Consider the following 20026-nt stretch of genomic DNA (forward strand, 5'->3'; position numbering starts at 1 on the left):
TCTACCGATGGACCTTTGGATTCAGTCAGCGGGTCCTAGGTTCTAAGCAAGCAGGTTCAGTCTTCCTTCTTCAGAAAGCAGGGCGGTCCTTCTTCTGAATCTTTCACAGGTCCAAACATGTTCTGATGAGGGGTTTAGCTCCCTATTTTCTATGGTGACAAAGGAAGGAGCGGTCCTGGCGTTGGGTTCATTTGTGTGTGCTGCAGGAATGGTGCTTCTAAGTGTAATGAGGGCTGGGCACTGCTGTAGGAGGGTGGCTCAGTATATGGTGTCCACCTATGGTGAGGAGCTGAGTTCAGGCAACTCTAAGTGATAGTGTTCATGTCCCTGACATCTAAAGCTCTCAAGGGGTAGTCATGGAGAGCAGCTAAGCTTACTCAGGAGGATGTAAATAGATTACAATTACCACAGAGTCAGTCAGCAAGCTTACACATAAGAACCACACCAGGTGAGTATAAAAATACTTTTATTAACACCCACTAGTCACTTGCATGGTATCTCCCCTACCCAGAGATATCAAATACACACAAGAAAAACTTTAGAAACTGGCAAGTAGCATAGGAAAATCCACTGGTCGTGGTGGAGGGGGGAGCAAACCATATATTAGTGGAATGCAAAAAGGTTACCAAAACAAGACTTATACTCAAGGATGGAGGAACCCAGGAGAAGCACAAAACCACCCTAGGTGAGTTGGCAGGGACCCTAGGACACATGGGTGCAGAGTGGTTACATCGAGTCAGATGTCCATAGGATAATGCAAAAATAAGTCTCAATTGGGTTTTTAGAGTTCTAGGACCCTTCCCAATAAACCCCAAACAAACCGTTTGGATCAAGGAAGGTTGGAGAGTACTCTCACCCGTGGATGCCCCAGGGACCTGGATACCTACACCCAGGTTCATAGGGATGTAGTGGTGCTGGAACAGCCCATAGACGACAGTAAAGGTTTGTGGAAGAACAGAAGCTACAGAGTCTTGTGGGCCAGGCCGGTGGAATAAGGACATAGAATCCAGACAAGAAGAACCTGAAAGCAGAGGGGACAGAGTCCAAACCACACAGAGGTGACCAGGAGGTACGGGAGCACAATACCAGCCCTTGTCGGAGGTTCTTGCTAGAGCACGGTGAGGATGAAGCAGCAGCTGTGGGGACCAGGCGAAGTTGTTGAAGCCCAGGAGCCATTCACAAGTTGTCCCACGCCGGTCGACGAGTGCAGGAAGGTCATTGGTCAGCAGGACCACCATTTGTCAGCAGGTCCACCAACAAGCCTTGCCAAAAGCAAACAATGATTCATGGGAGAAGACTCTTTGTTGCAGACTAGCAAGGTCTGTGGGGCTAACCCAGCATGGGTAAGTCCGGGCCAGCCCTCAGCGCACACGTGAGCCAGCAGGAATCAAGGGAGCCCCCTCGAGGACCCTCTGGCTGCAGGCACAGAAGGTGGTAGGGAAGACTTAGCTGCACACAGGAGATGAAGGCGCGTGATGCAGAGGATGCAAGCAGGATGTCATTCTTGAAGCTGTGCCTTGGCAACAAAAAATCAGACACGATGCTCCGGGACGCAGTTCAAATTGGCTGGAGGGGGATTTCAGTCGCCCAACTTGCAGGGAAGACTTGTCAGGCCTCTGGGAACCAATAAACTACCACCTGTGTTGCAGAGCTGGGCGATGTCTGTGGAACAGCAAGATCATCAAACTGGTTGTTGACTTAGAGGTGCCAGCGGATTCAGGAAAGTGACTTCACTTCAAAGGAGATTCCTTGAGGCTTGGATGCAGTCTGAGTCCTTGGTGACTCAGGGGATGCACCGCCATGGAGTTGCAGAACTTGAAGAAGCACAGGAACGAAGATGCAGCGGGAATCTTCCTACTCAACGCAGTTTTGTCATGGGTCCTGGCTTGAAGAACAGCATAGCTCCAGAGTCCACCAGCAGAATCGTCCTCAAACAGTCTTCAGATGACAGGCAGTTGCATCTTTAAGTTGTTGTTCAAACAAATCTAAGGGCCTACCCTCAGAGGACCCCTTAAATAACACTAAAAAGGGGAAGGACCTCTTCCATGATGACCCACCTATCAGGGATGGAATTGGACACTACACAGCTGGTTTAGCCAGACAGGTGCTCCCAAGGGCCAAGATTCAACATGGCAGAGTCAAGAGGCCACCTGGAGGAGCTCTGGGCACCTCCCTAGGGAGGAGCTGGACAGGGGGTGGACACGCCCCTAACCTGTGTGTGGTTTTGTAGCAGAGCAGAAGCCAAGGACTCGTGAACTGGGCAAAGCTGGTTTATGCAAGGAGGGCACCAAATGTGTACTTCAATGCAGTCTAGTGGCGTTCGGAAGCTCCCCCACCCTACCTAATTCTATAGGAGAGGTGGTCACAGTTCTCCTTTGCAGGAAACCCTTTGCTCAGCTTCCCCTGGCTGAGTTAGGCTCATCAGCAGGGGGCAGAAAAGTGCCTGAAGCCAGCAGCAGTGCGGGCAGGCAGGCAGACCCTGTACCGCTAAACATAAAGGTAATGGAGGGGTCCTCTAAGAAGCCCCCCAGTTCATAATATCATGCAACTAACACTAACAGAGGTTTCATGCCTCCTCCCCCAGTATGGGCTGGGTCCACGAAGGGGAAGTGACAAAGGCATGCCACCTTTATCTGTCCCTGCCTTTTGCTGCCCCCAGCAGCTAGCTCCCACCGGTTCTGCCAACTACTTTTGGCAGGAGAACTGGCCGGAAAGCCAAGTAAGGAAGAGAGGTGTGCCCACCTATGCCAACCCCACGCCTCAGATGGGGGAGACGAGGTGAAGCACACATCTCAGTCCCTGGCATCTTGAAGATGGGGGGGATACAGCCATTAGAGAGAGGCTCCTTACCTCCTCCCACGGAGGGTGGCATAATAGAAGGTGTACCCACCCCAAGGAAGAGACCCATTGATCTCAACCTGCACACCCCTATAACACCCCTACATTTAGTATTCAGGGGCAACCCCAAACCATGCCTCAGATTTGAGAAAGAAAGGAGGAGGACCGAAAAGCTGTAGTGAACCAGGAAGGAAAGGACACCTACTGCTTTGGCTACAGCCCTTTTGGCCTGCCCCAACTCATACTTGCCTACAGTGGAAAATCTGGTGTGTCCAGCAGGTAGCACCACCCAGAACACAGAGGACCTGTCCTGCACTCATCTGAAGGACTCTGTCTCCTGTGAGCACCGGATTTGCTCAAAGAAAGACTCCAAGACAAGAACCTGGATTTAGACGGCTCTGCAGTTCTGCACCACTCTGCACCCGAAGCCCACAGATGGATTCCGAGTGGCCCAACACAACGAGGAGGTCCCCCTGGCAATCCTGATCTGGGAACCGGTGATCCCTGACCTGCCTCAAGCTCCAGACAGATGCCTGCAGCCTCAACCTGAAGGGTTCCCCCGACCACGACTGGAGCTGGTAAGAAGATCCGTCACCTCACGACACCCCTTCACGCTACACCCCACAGCCTTTGGTGGCCCAACCAATGGTGTCCAGGCATCCCCCAAGACCCCAACCTATCTCTCCTTCCAATGTTGCCTTAGGGAAGCTTCCTTGCCGGAGTCTGCAGCTTTTTCCTCAAACATGAGATCTCCATTGCGAATCATTGGGCTCCCAACGTCTTCTTGGCACCATGCATCCACCAGCCTCTGTGCCGCTGGTGGTGCAGCTCCTGTGCTGATTGCTGGCCCCTGCAGTGTTGTTCCTACTCCCAGGAGCTATGCTCCCGCAACCAAGTGGCCTGCTCATAAGCAGCCCCTGACCGAAGGCCCCCTTAGCTCTATTGGCTAACATTGGGCTTCTGCACTCTGCACCCGGCCGCGCCAGTGTTGCTGGTGGTACAATTTGAGTGCCTAACTGGACCTTGGGAAATACTGGTCCTAACCTTTAAGTCATACTCACAGGTCCATTATTTACCTGTAAAACTTTAACACCCTTTTTCCCATAGGAACCAATGTTACGGATTTCTCTGAATAAAAATGTGTTGACCTTTGTTATGTATGAGAGAAAAGTAACTGTGTTTTAAATCAAGAAAAGTCTTACTTACCTTTCGCAGGATCAATGCTGTGATATCTAGGTATATCACCCGAGTAGTTGAAGTAATCTAATAGTAACACAAAAGTAATCCAAAGTAATTTCAATGCAATTCAAACTGTTTTTAAAAGCAATACAAACCTGTAAAAATTGCAAATCCATTCCCAATTGCATTATATAGCAAAGTTTAATGATTGAAAGTATATTTTACCTACCTACACTGAGTTTGGTTCTAGAACATAAGTATACCTTTTTTTTTACACTTACCCAATTTGTCTGGATTCAGTCTGAGTGTGTCCCTTCAGTCCTGATTGAGTGAATACAATAAATGCTTAACACACCCGCCTGATAAGCCTATCTGCTCGACCACGCTATCACTGAGAGCTGCTAGCCCTTGACTAATGTAGCCTCTACTCTATCCCTGGGGACTCCCTGGACTCTGGGTACACTATACCTTACTTTGGTATAGTATATACAGATCTAGCTTCCTACACATTCATTATATTTTCCCCACGGGAGATGAATTTTTCTCTGTGTAATTTGCAGAGCAGTCTCGGCTAGGATTGGACTTTCTATGGAATTAAGGTATTGCTAAGTGGCATGACCTGCTGCTCTGTGTTCCACAGCTTTGAACACGTGGTTTGGGCCTGGGTATAAGACCAAATGGGTTTATTTTCCTACGGTCATTTTGCGACATTGTCTTATTGTCAGGAGTAATGTTGTCCCCAGGCCTTGATTGTTTTAATGACGTTTGTTACTGTGGTTATGTCTACAGTTAGTGTGAGGTGAGAATTTATGGTTTCAATCCTGTTAGGGGTGCAAATAGCTTTATACTTGTATTGTTGGCTGTCTTCCTTAACAGATTTCTCATTCAAAGATGGGTATTTTACTCCCATGGTTTAAATGTCTTGCGACTTTACTTGCCTGTAGTTTCTTCCGCTGGCTTTTATGTGGTAGAGTATATTATTGATTACCTAAATTATTATGAATGTCAGGTCTTTTTCTCTTGTTCTGTACCTGTTTATTTTTAGTAAGAGACTTTTCATGGTCTCAGTTTACAGATCCTCCTCTCTGAATTGTATGGCTCTGGCATTTGATTCTAAATTAAGGAATCTGCGGCTAGATGTCTCTATCAGATGAGCAAGTTACTTACCTTCGGTAACACATTATCTGGTAGAGACAGGATCTAGCCGCAGAATTCTTAACAAGCCTCTTGCCCACCCTGCTTTGCGAACTGAATCTTCTTTGGTCTCAAAGATTTCGATATGGTCATTGACATCCTGTAAAAAATGAAGAATCCAGTGATTATTGGACACAACTGTGTCTTTTATCTTAGCACACTGTTTCAGTCCGCAGTTTCTATATGTGGCTCCACGTTGTGAGTGCAGAAAATAATCATGGAAGAAACTAACGTCGAGGGAGTTATATGGACTCTGGCAATGACAACCAGTTGACAACGTCGCTACAGAGTCATGTGATGCCCTCTACAGACTTGATACGGCGAAAGAAATTGGGATCCAGTCTCGCACCTTGAAAGATTCAATAATAAGGAATCTGTGGCTAGATCCAGGCCCTACCCGATAATGGGTTACAGAAGGTTAGCAAGATGTTCATTAATACATCAAAATATTCCAAAGAGCTACTTTCAACAATAAAAATAATTTGTAGACCTTCTCTGTCAACCCCGCTACCCTCAAAACCTTAAAATGTACTTAGAAAGAAACTTACCTTGTCTGACGAACACCAGCACCTTACCGCAACCTGGTTTCGGGAAAAAAAGATGAAAAATAACACACATACATTGCAAAATAGAAGGAAGTGGTTAAAAAAAAAAAGGCTGCTAAAGTAAACTAAAACAAACATTTGCATTGCAATAGGTCTCGCATTTACACGAGTTTAAGATATTGGCATTGTAAATTACAATGCATTTTATTTGTTTCAAAAACCAAAACATAAATAAAAGGCATTGTCATTTGCAATACCACTAGCTCAAACTCCCGTAAATGCGAGACCTGTTGCATTGCAAATGCTTGTTGCTAGTTTTCTCTTGGTGTGTGAGGAGTTCGCGAACTACTGCTGCTTACTTCTCATTCCTGCTCATATTGCCTTAAGTTTTCCTTCTGTTCATTCCTGGGATATCTTGTACATGGACGGGGATTACTAGCTACTCTCCCGAGGATTCCTTAGGGTCAGGCACACTTTTTAAAAGGTCTTCAAGCTTTCCCCCATATGTGGCAGCAGCATGCCCCTTCTATTGAGGAGGTACTGAAAACTAATAAGCAAAAAAAAATTCCCAGACAATGTCTTCCCATTCACTAGCCAGTGATTAGTCTAAATGCCCATTACCATGTCATAAAATCATCATTTAACTAAGAGTACACCTGAGAGACATGGATTTTGAAAACATTGATGGGTGGAGTTATATAGAAATTCTTCGACATTCAGAACATTTTCAGAGATTCGGATTCAGTATTTTCTCCTTGGACGGCTAATGCTATATTTTGGGATTATTTGATATTGTCATTTTTCATGCACCTACTCTTATCACTCTTGTTAGTCTTTGTAAGGTTTGGAATAAGTGGACAATTTAGTAATCCCTACTAGTACTGGCCAGTCTGCCCTTTGCAAACCATCAATAGATCAGTCCATTGACGCTAAAACTAATCAGTGTTATGGAAAACCCTGGTGCGGGCAGCCCGGTTCTTTAAGGGATTGGATCTTAAGCCTCCGAATTGTGATGAGTGAAGCCTTCAGAGTTGAGAGAAAGCCCTGAACTTTGAATTAAGTGTCACCCTTTTTATATGTGGAATGTGATGTTAAAGTCCAGAGCCAGGCAGCGTTGTCTCTTATGTATCTAAAGGTTATGGCTGACATCCTAGAATACCTCTGGCCTATGCACCCAAGCTTTCTCCTTCAGAAAATGTAGACCAAGAACTAGAGAACCAGTGGCTTTCACGCAGGTGACCAAAGCCCCCATCTAGGACCCAGAGGAATTTAGGTAGATCCATGGATTCCTGTAAGAGCAGTAGAAGGGATCTGCCCAACTAACCTTTCTTCCCTGTCCTGCCTACATCTCCCCCTCTCGGCCAGGCAGGGTACTGTCCTGGATCAATCTGGGAGGGGAAAGGCTGCTATCCAGGGAGCAGGACCATGTGGGTCTAGCAAGTCACTTAGGAAGAACCAGTGGCCTGAAAGGTTTGGAGGCTTCGCTTGATCAGTAAGATTGGAGGGAAGGGGAAGCTTCAGGTTTTCTGACGATCAGGCTGGCATATAATGTTTAAATACATTATAGGACAAAGCAGGGTGCATGAGAGAGGCCTAAAGAGCACTAAGAGAGAAAACAATATTTTGTGAAATATTTATTATTCTGAGGACTTTCAAAACAGAGAAGGCGAGTGTGTGTGCACATTTTTGTCTGTGTAAAAATCCCTGAGGAAATCCGACTGACATCTCACACTACCTGACTGAAAGCACTTGTACCCAACTATCAGTAAATAAATTTGGGGGGGTGAAGTTACGCCCCTGGAAAAAGGTTCTAGTTCACTCTGAAGCGTCCTGCACACCTGGACCTACACTCCCACCTGCACATGAATAGGAGAAAGTGTGTCCTTATCCGAGCTGTGAAGCGTTTGAACTGTTCAACAGGTCATATTATAATGGAACAGTTGTTCTCAACCTATAGAGTATTCGATGAGAAAACCACAGTTAAGGTGATATTACGGTTAAATTGCAAAATATTAACACCCCAGAATTTGCCTCTAATGGTATGCTATGACTTCCACTCACTGTCGTGCACCGTTAATCACCTCATGCATAACATCATGGATGACATCTCAGAGGACATTGAAATCAGTGACATGCCAGATGGTGTCATATAAAGACACAGATATCATTATACGGTCAAAGTCACCACAATTTACTGTCACTCCGCATTTTGCTCCGAAGACTGAGAATTTAAGTTCTGTGATTAAGAAGAAGGGTTTTGTGTGGGATAAGTCATGCAACAAAGAATTCAGGATTTTGAATCAGCAAAAAGTGTTGTGCCCCTCTGACCCTGTCGTGATAGTGGATGCCAGTAAGTTTGGTTTAGGTGGAGATTTTGCCCAAGAGAATCGTTGGCATGCTGTTGGGCCATCAAGAGTTTTGTAAGTTTTTGGTGGGGGAAGAAATTTGTATGAGTGACAGACCATAAACCTCTTATTTGTATCCTGGGTGGTAATGTCATTAAGGATCACTCCTGCAGGATTGGAAGGCTGAGTTCCAAATTATTCCAGAACAACTTTACTGTTCACCTGTTCAAGACCATCTGGGTGAAGAGAACGGGGATTGTTTTATTGCAGCCAAAGACGCACATCATTGTGGAGTTTTTACTGGTGAAGAATGGTCTTGGGCATTAGAGACTGATGAGGGACTCCAAACTGATTGTGATTTTGTTATTAACGAATGTCCCAGGGGCAGATCGGTTCCACTGTGCAGTTTTTTGGATGTATGGTTGTGGGTATGTTGCCCTATGAAAGTTGGTGATTAGGTGTCGGAGGGCGAACTTGTGTGATGGTGGTTGTATGGAAGTTTATGCCAGTGATGTGTGAGTGAGCAAACCAGTCCTTACAAAACGTCACTGCCAGAGATCTTCACAGACAAATGTGGGCTATAACAGAGCCGTGTACACGTTCAGGTGTGCTGCACACTGAGTGCCTGTGGGACCTGAGCGCGTGACAGCTGGAGACCGCTCTGGAGCCCCCTGTGTCTGACAGGCTCCAAGCCGAACCTGGTGCCCCCCACACATGCACAAGTGACTTCCGCCAGACACCGAGAGGGGCCCCGTGCCACCCCCTCTGACGTACTGCAGCACCTCCCACCTCAGACCTGAGGAGAAAAGTGGGGTCTGTGCCTTGGGCACCCCCTAAAGAGGAGCCCCCCGCTTCTGAGTGACATCTTGGACTCGCCTGTGGTCTAGAGTACATTTTGCAACACAGGCGAAAAAATGCCAGTTTGTTGAAAGTTACTCAAGTGAAATTTTGCTGTATATAATACTGTATTACCCCGGACAGCCCCCTAAGCAGTCCCATGAACAAGCCCGGTCAGAGATGACGAAGTATGGGGCAATCATATGGCAAATGGGTGGGCGGGGGTGCAGTGCGACACTCAATAGTAATGTCCCTTACTTACAGCAGATCATTTATAAGCTGTGGGAGCGTATCCTTGCTTTTAGTCTAGGTTCGGAGCTTGCCCTGCTTGGAAGTTGAATTGTGAGTGATTAAATGCTAATTAAATAGTGTAATATAAAATTCTAGGTCCAAAGATTACTCAGACAGCATCTGTAATCGCGGTCTTCACGCGAAAGGCAACAGTGTCATCTCCTGGGGAATCTTGAAAATGACAACCTGGTAATCGTGTTGTTCCTGTGTCATTAAAAAAACAGGCATTTGCAATGCAATAGGACTCTCATTTACGCGAGACCTATTGCATTGGAAACGGGAGTGCGGGCGGGGGAGAGGGCACGAACGGGAGTGGGGGGGTGGAGGGGGGACCAAGAAATCACGGACTGCAGGAAGGAGACAGGGAAGAAAATAGTGTTTGGAGTAAATGGGCCAGTAGCAATGGAAGGATACAAATGAAGACATGGTCGTCATGAGGGGGGACTAACAAGCCTAAAACCAATCGGAAGGCAGCATTTAGGACTTAAGCCAATGAAAAAGATAGGCGGAGAGTGGGCGGAGCTTCCAGCTATACTGAATACTGCATGCCTCGCGAAGCGAGAAGCCCATGCGCTGCAACGCTAGGCTCAACCTAAAAGACAATCTATCCATGATAATGAATGAAATATAATGTAAAAATGTTGAATAAATGTGTGAAAAAATTTAACAAAAGTATTACAATGCACAATATATGAAAAATATGCTAATAAATATTACAAAATTGTAAAATATAAATTAGGTAATAGTATAAGATATATACAGTTTTTAAAGATATTATGAAAAATCATGTTAAAAATTATTTTGAAAACATGTATATAAATCAGTTAAACTATTAAAAAAAACAAAAATGAAAGTGGGAAATATACAGCATACAATAGTAATTATATATAGTTTGCTTTTTTTTAAAAATCAAAATCATGAAAAACATAATTTACTTACCTTCATATAAATGTTTCTTTTTATGTTGAAATATATATATTTAAACATGTACAATTATACAATTAAAAGATATTTAAAAACCAACAAAATGAGAAAAATGTATTGTTTTTATTCTATAAAAATAGTAATTCTTGATAATCTTGCCTAGAATTATGCACATTTTTTATTATATTACACTAACAAAATTAATGAAATAACACAAAATACCTCTAATACATACCAACACAATTAAAATAAAGGATTTCAGGCTAAAATTATTAAATTAAATAATCACACTCCAACATAAACCATTTTTAAGAAAGTCTTAGGGCCTGATTATAAGTTTGGCAGATGGTATACTCCGTTACAAGTTCTGTAGGGTATTATGGAATTGTAGTTTAGTGGACAGGATATCCATCGCATTTGTGACAGACTAACCCTGTCCGCTAAACTTGTAATCGGGCCCGTAGATACTAAAAGGGTGACATTTACTATTCCCACTCTAATTTAAACTAATCTGGGGAAAACATAGGACACTAAAATGGTGTAATTTATTGTTCCCTCTCCAAGCTAACCATGTTAGGAGAAGGTGTTGGACACAAAAGGACAACATTTACAATTCCGACTCCAATTTAACCATATTGATGGAAGTGTTGGACAATAAAGTGGTGACATTTACTATTCCCACTCCAATCTAAACATATTTGGGAAAGATGTTTGACACTAAAGGGGTGATATTACTATTTCCACTCAAATTTAACCATATTGGGAGAAGGCATGGGTCACTAAAGGAGTGACATGTACTATTCCCACACCAATCTAACCATATTGGGGAAAGAGGTTTGACACTTTATGGGTTACATTTACTATTCCCACTTTACTCTAATTGGCTTATTAGGAGTCTGGTGATCCTCGGACCCCCAGACACGCGGGGGCGCAGTGTTTGCCAACCACCCTATTAGAAACTAGGTGGGTGGGCTGCCCTGGAACCACTGCAACCACCAGGGATGAGAGATCCCTTGCGGTGGTGCAGCAGTCTTGAGGCTGCAATATGCTTGGCAGGGCTGATGCAGCCCCGTTAAGCATATTATGAGTTTCCTTACCGCCACAATTTTCGTGGCAGCACGACAGAATTGAAAGGTGCGGTGGCGAGGAAACCCTGATGCCTCAGCCATATGGCTGCATGCAGGGGTGAACTACATGTGCCCCCCTGTATGCATTAACCCTAGTACCTGTATGGCATGGACTGCAGCTGTCCATGTCATGCAGGTACTGCCTTTGACGTTCCCTTTGCGGGGCCTGTTTAATAGGCACCGCACTGGGAAAGCCAAAGAACTGGCCGCCAGACAGAAGAAAACTCCTGACTTGACGGGCAGTTCATACATGGGTTTGGTGGTACGGGAGCGAGGCGGTCCTGCTCCTGTACCGCCAAACTCATAATAAGGTGTTAGATGCAAGGTGAAAATTACTATATACACTTCAATCTAAAATAATTTAAAGAAGGTAATACAAACTAAACATTTTATATACACAAGGAATACTCATTAGCTCTGGGTATAGAGTGACCATCCGTTTTGGTGACCGTATTGAGACATCTGTAGTCCACAAAAAATCTTATTTCTCTCTTACACCTCTGGGCTTCCCCAGAGTCTCTCAGAGGGTTCAATAACCCCCATCTCCAGCTTCGTGCTTACTTCTGCTTTGATGCTCCCCGTAACTTGGTCAGACTGCTGATATATCTTTGGTTTTACAGGCAAGCAGTCTCTAGTGTCCATATCAAGGGTACACCAGGGTTTCTGACCAGGATTTAAGGAGAAGACCTCGGCATAGTGCTGCAGGACTTGCCATTGGTCAGCCTGCTATTGGGCAGAGAGGGTGTCTGAGTAGACCGCTCCATCAATTGACCCATCTTTTGGACTGTAAGAGAGGGGATCAGACAGACGTTCACTGTATGCTTTGTGATCCTCATCAGTAACCAATCTGTCACAGAAAAATGTTAGCTGGTTCACATTGATCACCCCCTGGGACTCCTGCTTGCGCCAAGGTCTACCAAGTAGGTGACCTCACATTTCTTCTGAAGGATAGGGCTAGTACCAGTCCATTTGACTTGGAGGGCCCTTGGTGTCACAGGCTCCAAAGCCCATACCTTCTGCCCTGTTGGAACTCCACCAGTTCAGCCTTTTGATCATACCACAGCTTCTGGAGCTCTTGGCTGGCCTCAAGGTTTTTGGATGTTTTCCCATGTACTCTGCCATCTGGGAATGCAGGTCTAGTACATAATCCACAATATTTTGCTTGGGTTCATGATGAGGCTTCTCCCAGCCTTCCTTCACACGACAAAGTGGTCCTCTAACAGGATGGCCAAACAGACGTTTAAAGGGGAAAACTCTACTTCCTTCTGAGGCACCTGTCCGTAGGCTAAAAGCAGGCATGGCAAAAGGACATCCCATCTTCTTTTGAGTTTTTCATGGAGTCCCATGATCATGCCTTTCAATATCTTGCTGAATCATTCAACAAGGCCATTAGTTTGTGGATTCATAAGAAGGACGGTGCACCACTATGAAGTCAGAGAATTCCAAATGTATTCCAAAATATATCCTTTATTGAATTTTCAATTTAAAATTTGGACATCAGCCAACGCGTTTCGTTCCGAATGGAACTTCTTCAGGGCTGAAAAGTATACAAATAAAAACACACCAAGTACACCTAATACATAAGACAATACATGAACATATATAGACAACATATATAATTAAGTGTATAAGCATATAAAACACATAAATTCATTACATTGAAAGAACGGCACAGCAAACAATAAAATCAAGAAAAAATCTGACATCATATTGTGTATATGCATTTGAAACACATAAATTCATTACCTCAAATGGACGGCACAACTATCAACCAATCTCAAATGTCAAACAAATCAAAAAATCTAAAATCATTATATGTATCCACACAAAAAATGCCTTAAACAACGAAGAAAATACACTAGATATGTGGACATACGGTAAATCTAATGATGCCAAAGGGGATGATGGACGGAGCGTTTGAGCAAATCAAACACTCACCCCCAGTCAACTGATCTGGGTTTAATCCATCATTCTTTAGCTCACTCCACCACCCCAGTTCAAACATGGCCATATGCAAATCAGTCTGACCATACGATAAATCTAATACATAAACATTGATAATTGTTTTTGGACTAAATCCATAACATATATTCGGTAGGAAGTTCAGTATAATTTTTCATCACAAACAGTAAGTATTGAGGCCTTCGAAAATGGGAAAACCCATAAGAAAAGGGATTATATGAGAGTAGTACACCGAGTGTGCACAACAAAAGAACCATGTTTAGTAGCAAGACCAAAGTAAAAAGGAGAAAAAAGCAAAAGATAAGGACAATGAAAAAGAAAAAAGGAGGAGAAAGCAAAAGAAAGAAGGTTTATTTTCTTATCTTCTCTTGTTATAAGTAAATATACCAGAAGGTATAAAGACAATAGATTAGTTTCACCAGAAGCGTCTTTATCTTTGTTCACTCAATCAGTATCCAACAGACAATTGGTTCCAGAATTTAATCTTATTCCTTAGAGGCCTAGATTCTGATTAAAGGAAATACCAAAGCTCCAATTAAAGAGCAAACACAATGCCACCAGTTATCAAGACCGACAAACCCACCTAGTTTGAGTACAACACTAGATAGATATACAGATACTATACTAGTTCCCTGCCAAGGCCTAGTAGGAGTCACAGAATTATACACAACGTACCGAAAATCATAAATAAGTTTCAGCATCCCACTGACTTCCAAGTAGATCAATTTGTCTGGAGGGCAAAAACCCGGGTCCTAACCGCAATGAGAAAATTGTGTTTCAGACAATGCCATTACTTTTTCGCACATCCTAATTGGCGCTGTTATCACAGATACAACTCATCCAAAACGACCTCTACCACCAATAACCCAGGTCCTAACCAGAAAGAAGGATTTTAACTTCGAAACAGGCAGGAACATGGTGAGGTACGGTAAAAAAACATCATATTACCTCCATGTTCACCTTTACCAATCACATTAAAATTTAAAAGGGTCTAAAGGCCACAGTAGCGGCCAATAGTCCTGATGAGAGAAAATAAATACATTCATTGAGTCTCCCATTGCTTCCACAATTAAAGCCATTCAGCATACGACATGTCTAAAAAGTGGGATCTCACAATATGAGAAATAGAAAACCCATAACCCTTAACCAGGACGCACATCTCATTCTAGTTCTGCGACATAATATACGGGCAAAAAAGTCAGTGTATTGTGTAAGAACTATTCTTCCTGGGCAAGTGGCCCATATTTGCATAACAGAGAAGGTGAGGGCGAACCCTCATAGTCCATACAGCCATATGTACCAGGAACCACCCAAGGATACTGTTATAGGGGTCCCGTCCCAGATCATCTCAAAAAGGAATCATCAATAAATGCATCATCTAGGCACCAAATAGTGCAACACAGGGAACTGATGTCTAACCCGGTGTTGAAGACCAAAGTGAATATAAGTAACACGCACCGGGAAGCCTGAGACCCCCACCCCTCAAGTCTTACCTTGTCAATGTCGAAGCTCGCGGTAGCAGTCCCTCATCCGGACATTCAAAAAGACGCGCCATATTAAGTCTGCTTTAAATAAAGCTTTCCTGACCCAACATCCACCCCACGTGACGGCATCATTAATAACGTGTTTTTGCAGGAACTCGCGGGCGCCATATTAGAATGGTAACTCACAAACAATAACTACGAACTAAATAAGTTGTTTGCCATTATAAAGAGAATTGTTCATGATGAATTCGACTATTCCAAACGCGCATATTTTAAATTCTCAATTAGTCCTAAATCTATTATTTTGCCAATTACTACACAACAAAGAGAGAGACACCTTATGCTTCAAATCTCGTAACTTACTCCGTCTATGACATAGGTGAAACTGCGTACGGCCATCCTTAAAGTAGTACCGCAACGTGATGTAAATGTTTTGCCGGTTAGTACTCAACACAGAGAAAGACACCTTATTCTTCAAATCTCGTGAGCTACTACGTCTATGACATAGGCGAAACTGTGTAGGGCCATCTTTGAAGAATTATCGCAGCGTGATATGAATATGTCATGCCAGCATTTTTAAGATCATGAAGCGGCTCCGCCGAAATAAAAATGCATTAAAAAACAAAAACGTATTTGTTTTAATAAATGTGGATTTTTGTGTAGAGTCTGTTTCAATGTTAATCCCTGAAGGACAGACAATGGGGTCAACCATGAAAAATAAGTGAAGTATCCCAGGGGGACCTCGCCCATATGACAGTACACTGTCACCAAGTAGTTGCACGTGTAGAGACGCCGGTCCCCGTGGTTAGATGCATACTCAGTATCACATAAAAATCAAGGTCTCAAACACTCCATCCACAACAAAAGAGGAAATAAAGCAATCCCGTCTTGACATTACCTGCAAGGAATGGGCAAGTGTGTAGACAATCTAATGGTACTGACTGTCCCAAGAGTTCAAACTTATAATTAAGCCGTAAAAGTGCTGAGGTACAAATGTGTAAGAACAAGGAGGAGGAATACACAAAGTATAGTTGTTCCTCTAGTAATCTATTCACAATAACAAAAGCACAAGAGATAGATAGGGGAGAAACTATAGATTTTGCCAAAAGGTAGGAAAAATGGACAAGGTCATTAGTATCTAACAGTCTAGGTGATCAGACATGTATTATATAGCACATATTCCAAAAATGCATAAGATCAACCATCATTTCAATTTCACCTAATCCAAATCATTCCCAGATGCAAGTTGCAATCGTATCTATAAAAATAGTGCATTTCCCCATCGGTGTTATGCCCCAAACGGGTCGCCCTCAATCGACAAATCCATCTTGACTCCATCTGTCTAAGTAACAGATCCCTGTTACCTCCTCTTGTTTGCACTGGTACATGGTCTATTGCATGGGACCAAAATGTCAAACCATCTGGATGTTCACTAGAATAGTGATTAGTAATTGGATACCTGACATCCATTGATTTAATGGCCCGTCTGTGCTCCTGTATTCTCAGTTTGAGGCAGCGAATTATGCTGCCAACATAAATGGTACCACATCTGCAGCCCGGAATATGGACCACATGTGTGGTGTTACAGTTCAAAAAATGGCCTATGTTAAATCTTTTTGGTGTGTTGCAGAAATCCTGGGTCATATTTCTACCAAAAGGGCATACATTGCATATGCCACATACAAAAAAAAACCTGGGTTTTGCCGGTAGCCTTGTGTGTCTTTTTTGGTGTCGTCACATAGCTAAGACAGAGGGAATTTCTTAAAGATACCCCCCTCCTGTATGTAATGGATGGTCTATTCTCAATAGAGTCCTTGAGTCCCGGAATTTCAGTCAGTAAGTGCCAATGCTTACGAAAGATGTTAAAAATGGCACCACTATCTACTGTATACTGGGTTATAAATCTCGCTTTTAGATTGGTTCCGTCAGTAATGGGTTTGTCCTTAAGTGTATCATTCCTATTCAAATTACACGCCCTTGATTCAGCTCTATCAAGGACTCTGTGTATCCCCTCTTGGTGAACCTATTTTTCAAGTCCCTAATGTGAGATTTGAATATTTCCTCCTCACTACAAGTTCGCCGAATCCTTGTCATCTCACCAAAGGGTATATTGTTTTTTACAGAGCTGGGGTGTGCACTAGTGGCGTGCAATACAGAATTTACAAAATTGCAAGAGGTCTCCTTCTTGAAGAGGGTGCTATGTATCTGACCCTGTTGAATGTAAAACTGCATGTCAAGGAAGTTAATACGTTCCTTGTTGTACATCATTGTGAATTTAATATTATAAATGTTGTCATTTAAGAAAGTCAGGTGTTGATGTAAGTGTTCCACTGAACCAGACCATAAACAAATATCATCGATGTACCTTCCCCAGTACACAATGTAATTAGTCCAGGGGGAGGCACCTCTGCCCCAAGCGTGCTCCCTCTCAAACCACCCCATAAAGAGGCAGGTGTACAAGGGAGCAAACTTGGAGCCCATGGCAGTCCCATGTACCTGCTGGAACCAGCGGTTGTCAAAAAGGAAGAAGTTGTTGGATAGGATAATGTCAATCATGGAGACAATCATTTCATTGTAATCAAACAGTCCTGCATCCTTCCTATCCAGAAAGGATTGGACCGCTTTGATCCCAAATTTCTTGTCTATGCACATGTAGAGACTCTCTACATTGAGGGTAACAAACATGAGCTCCTCAGACCAATCGAAGTCTTTAAACTTCATGAGAATATCTTTACTGTCCCTAATCTATGATGGTAAATTAGGGACGTGTTTCTGAATTCTCAAATCCACATATTGGGACAATCTTTCCGTAGGTGATCCTACGCCAGAAATAATGGGTCTACCTGGGGGAAACTGTCCGCCCTTGTGTATCTTAGGTAAGACATAAATACAAGGAAAGGTTGGACAGTCTACCCACAGGTACCTACATTCATTATCTGTCAGAAGGCCAATTTCTTTCCACTCCATTAGTTTGGCATTGATCGTGGTGGTAATGGTCGGGACAGGATTGTTACGGATTTCCCGATAATACAGGTTGTTATTGAGCTGTCTAGAAATTTCTTGCATATAGTCCGTATGGTTCATCACGACCACATTCCCACCTTTACCAGATTCTCTAATTACAATATTGGGGTCCTTATTAAGTCTTTTAAGAACCATCCTTTCAGAGGCTGTGATGTTATGGGAAACCTTAGAAGTAAATGTATTAGGAGTTTCTAAGTCATATAGATCTTCTGTAACTTTTCCATAAAAAGCATCGATATTGCGATGGTAGGAATGCATAGGTATAAACTTGGATTTAGGATGGAGTCTGTTATATCAGAGTCCACTGTCAACACTTACATTTTGGGAAATATCAAGATCTCTGAGAACGGAGGTAATGTCTTGATCCTCCTCGTTGTGAAGGGTCAATAAACAATGTACGTCACGAATATCACGAATGGTATGTGTCCCAGGGCAATCCCCACTAGTTGTCCCCCGGGTCGTGAGGCCTCTTTGAAAAATAATCCTTAAATTTCAGTACCCAAACTTTATTCGATAAATTGACAATTTTAAGATCAGTATTCACACTATGATGGACATTAAAATCATGTACAGTACATAGACTCATTGCAGTTATTTCTTCAATTTCGTGCTTGAATTCGTTTTGTTCACTGAACCCCCTCTTGTATCTGTCCTTTGCCATCCTCCCTCCCCTCCTTGTTTTGGTAGATCTTTTTTGTTGTAGGCAATTGCTTATTCTTAACTTCACCAATTCTTTTTGAAAGGAGGAGGCCCCTTCCCCTAAAGGGACCTCAGGCATCGTAGTATTGGAAGCAGAGTTACTTAATGATCTAGCCCCGTTCTGCAGGGTAGCAGGGAGGGATGGGTATGTTGTGGGATTGCATTTAATGGGGGGGTTGTTTTGCAATGTTCTTCTGCAGTAGTCATGCACGATACCTTTAGTCAGGATGGGGTACTAAATGTTCACCTAGGGACGTCAAGTCTCCTCTCCGGCTTACTCAGAAAGGGCGGGGGATTGCGGGTGTCGTCACTGAGGGTGACTGTTTCGGTCACCATATACGGGGTTCACTTCGACCGTTCAGGAACGATGCTACTGAGGTCAACTAGCAATGGCTCAGAGACTGTCTAATGACCTGGAACGTTAACGGGCTGGGCGATAAAATTAAGCGGAGCATAGTGCAGCACTACCTACATCGCCATAGTGTTGACGTAGTGTTGCTCCAAGAAACGCACCTCATAGGTAACGCCTGTCAGGCCCTAGACCGGAAGGGATACCGTATGGTTGCCCACTCGGGCTTTACCTCGGGTTCTCGAGGGGTGGGAATTCTCCTGCGAAAGGGCTGCCCATATGTGGTACACACAACTCACACTGAACCTCAGGGTAGATATGTTGTCTGTTCGGGAAGCTGGGAAGGGAAGGCCCTTACCTTGCTCTCGGTCTATGCACCGCCAGGCCTTCTACTGACCCTGCCGGAGGGCGCTGTGATTGTGGGTGGCGACTTTAACCTGACGATGGACGATACAATGGACAGTACCCCACCCCGAGGGAGCGATCCGCGGGGCTCGCAACTGAGCAAGTTCGCAGACGCATTCGGTTTGGTGGACGTTTGGAGGTGGTCACACCCCTGAGAAAAGCTCTATACGTTTCAATCCGGAGTGCACGGAAGTCACTCACGGCTTGGCTACCTGTTCACTCTCGCGCACGATATTCATAATTTCACAGATTCCTCGGGCCTGGCAAGGGGGATTTCCGATCACTCCCCGGTCATAGCTTCTTTTGGGACCAGCCTGGACCGACAGCCGGGCCCCATCCGGATTCAGCCATGGTTGCTGAAAGTCCCGCACATTAGAGAATCTCTGCGACACGACACTGATTGCTATTTTGAAGAAAACGAGGGGTCGGTGGCTTCGGCGGTGACATTGTGGGGGGCCTACGGGGCAGTTATTAAAGGGAGAGCGTTGTCATTGATGGTGGGACACAAAACTGAACGACGACGGTGGGTTAGCGAGCTCGAGGCGGAGATACTTCAGCTCGAACAGGGGAATACACACATCCCGGCCCACGACGCCCCACACTTACTCGAAGTAAAACGACAAGATTATAAACAACTGCTCTATGAAGAGGCCAGTCGCCGATCCCTAGCCACCCGACACAGAATATATGAGCTGGGAGAACGCACGGGTAAACTGCTGGCATGGCTGGAGCGGAAAGAAATGGCGGCGCGATGGGTGGGAGCGATCAAAGGGCCAGACGCAAAGTTTATCACCGACCCTCAAAATATAGCCAAAGCATTTGC

At 44.1% G+C, this 20026-nt stretch overlaps 1 protein-coding gene and 1 long non-coding RNA gene across 4 annotated transcripts in view; one reads left to right on the plus strand and one right to left on the minus strand.

Moving 5' to 3' along the window:
- Positions 1-20026, plus strand: part of LOC146808464 (transient receptor potential cation channel subfamily M member 2-like) — a 1747278-nt gene that overhangs the window by 1171568 nt on the left and 555684 nt on the right. The window lies entirely within an intron of this gene.
- Positions 11514-18559, minus strand: LOC146808466 (uncharacterized). The gene is made up of 2 exons (XR_014967996.1): positions 13314-18559; positions 11514-13163 (listed from the first exon to the last, which is right to left on the minus strand). It is a non-coding gene; the product is annotated as an uncharacterized LOC146808466 (long non-coding RNA).

The sequence above is a fragment of the Triturus cristatus genome, chromosome 8 (genome assembly GCF_964204655.1).
Source record: "Triturus cristatus chromosome 8, aTriCri1.1, whole genome shotgun sequence".
In the NCBI taxonomy this organism is placed as follows: Eukaryota; Metazoa; Chordata; class Amphibia; order Caudata; family Salamandridae; genus Triturus; species Triturus cristatus.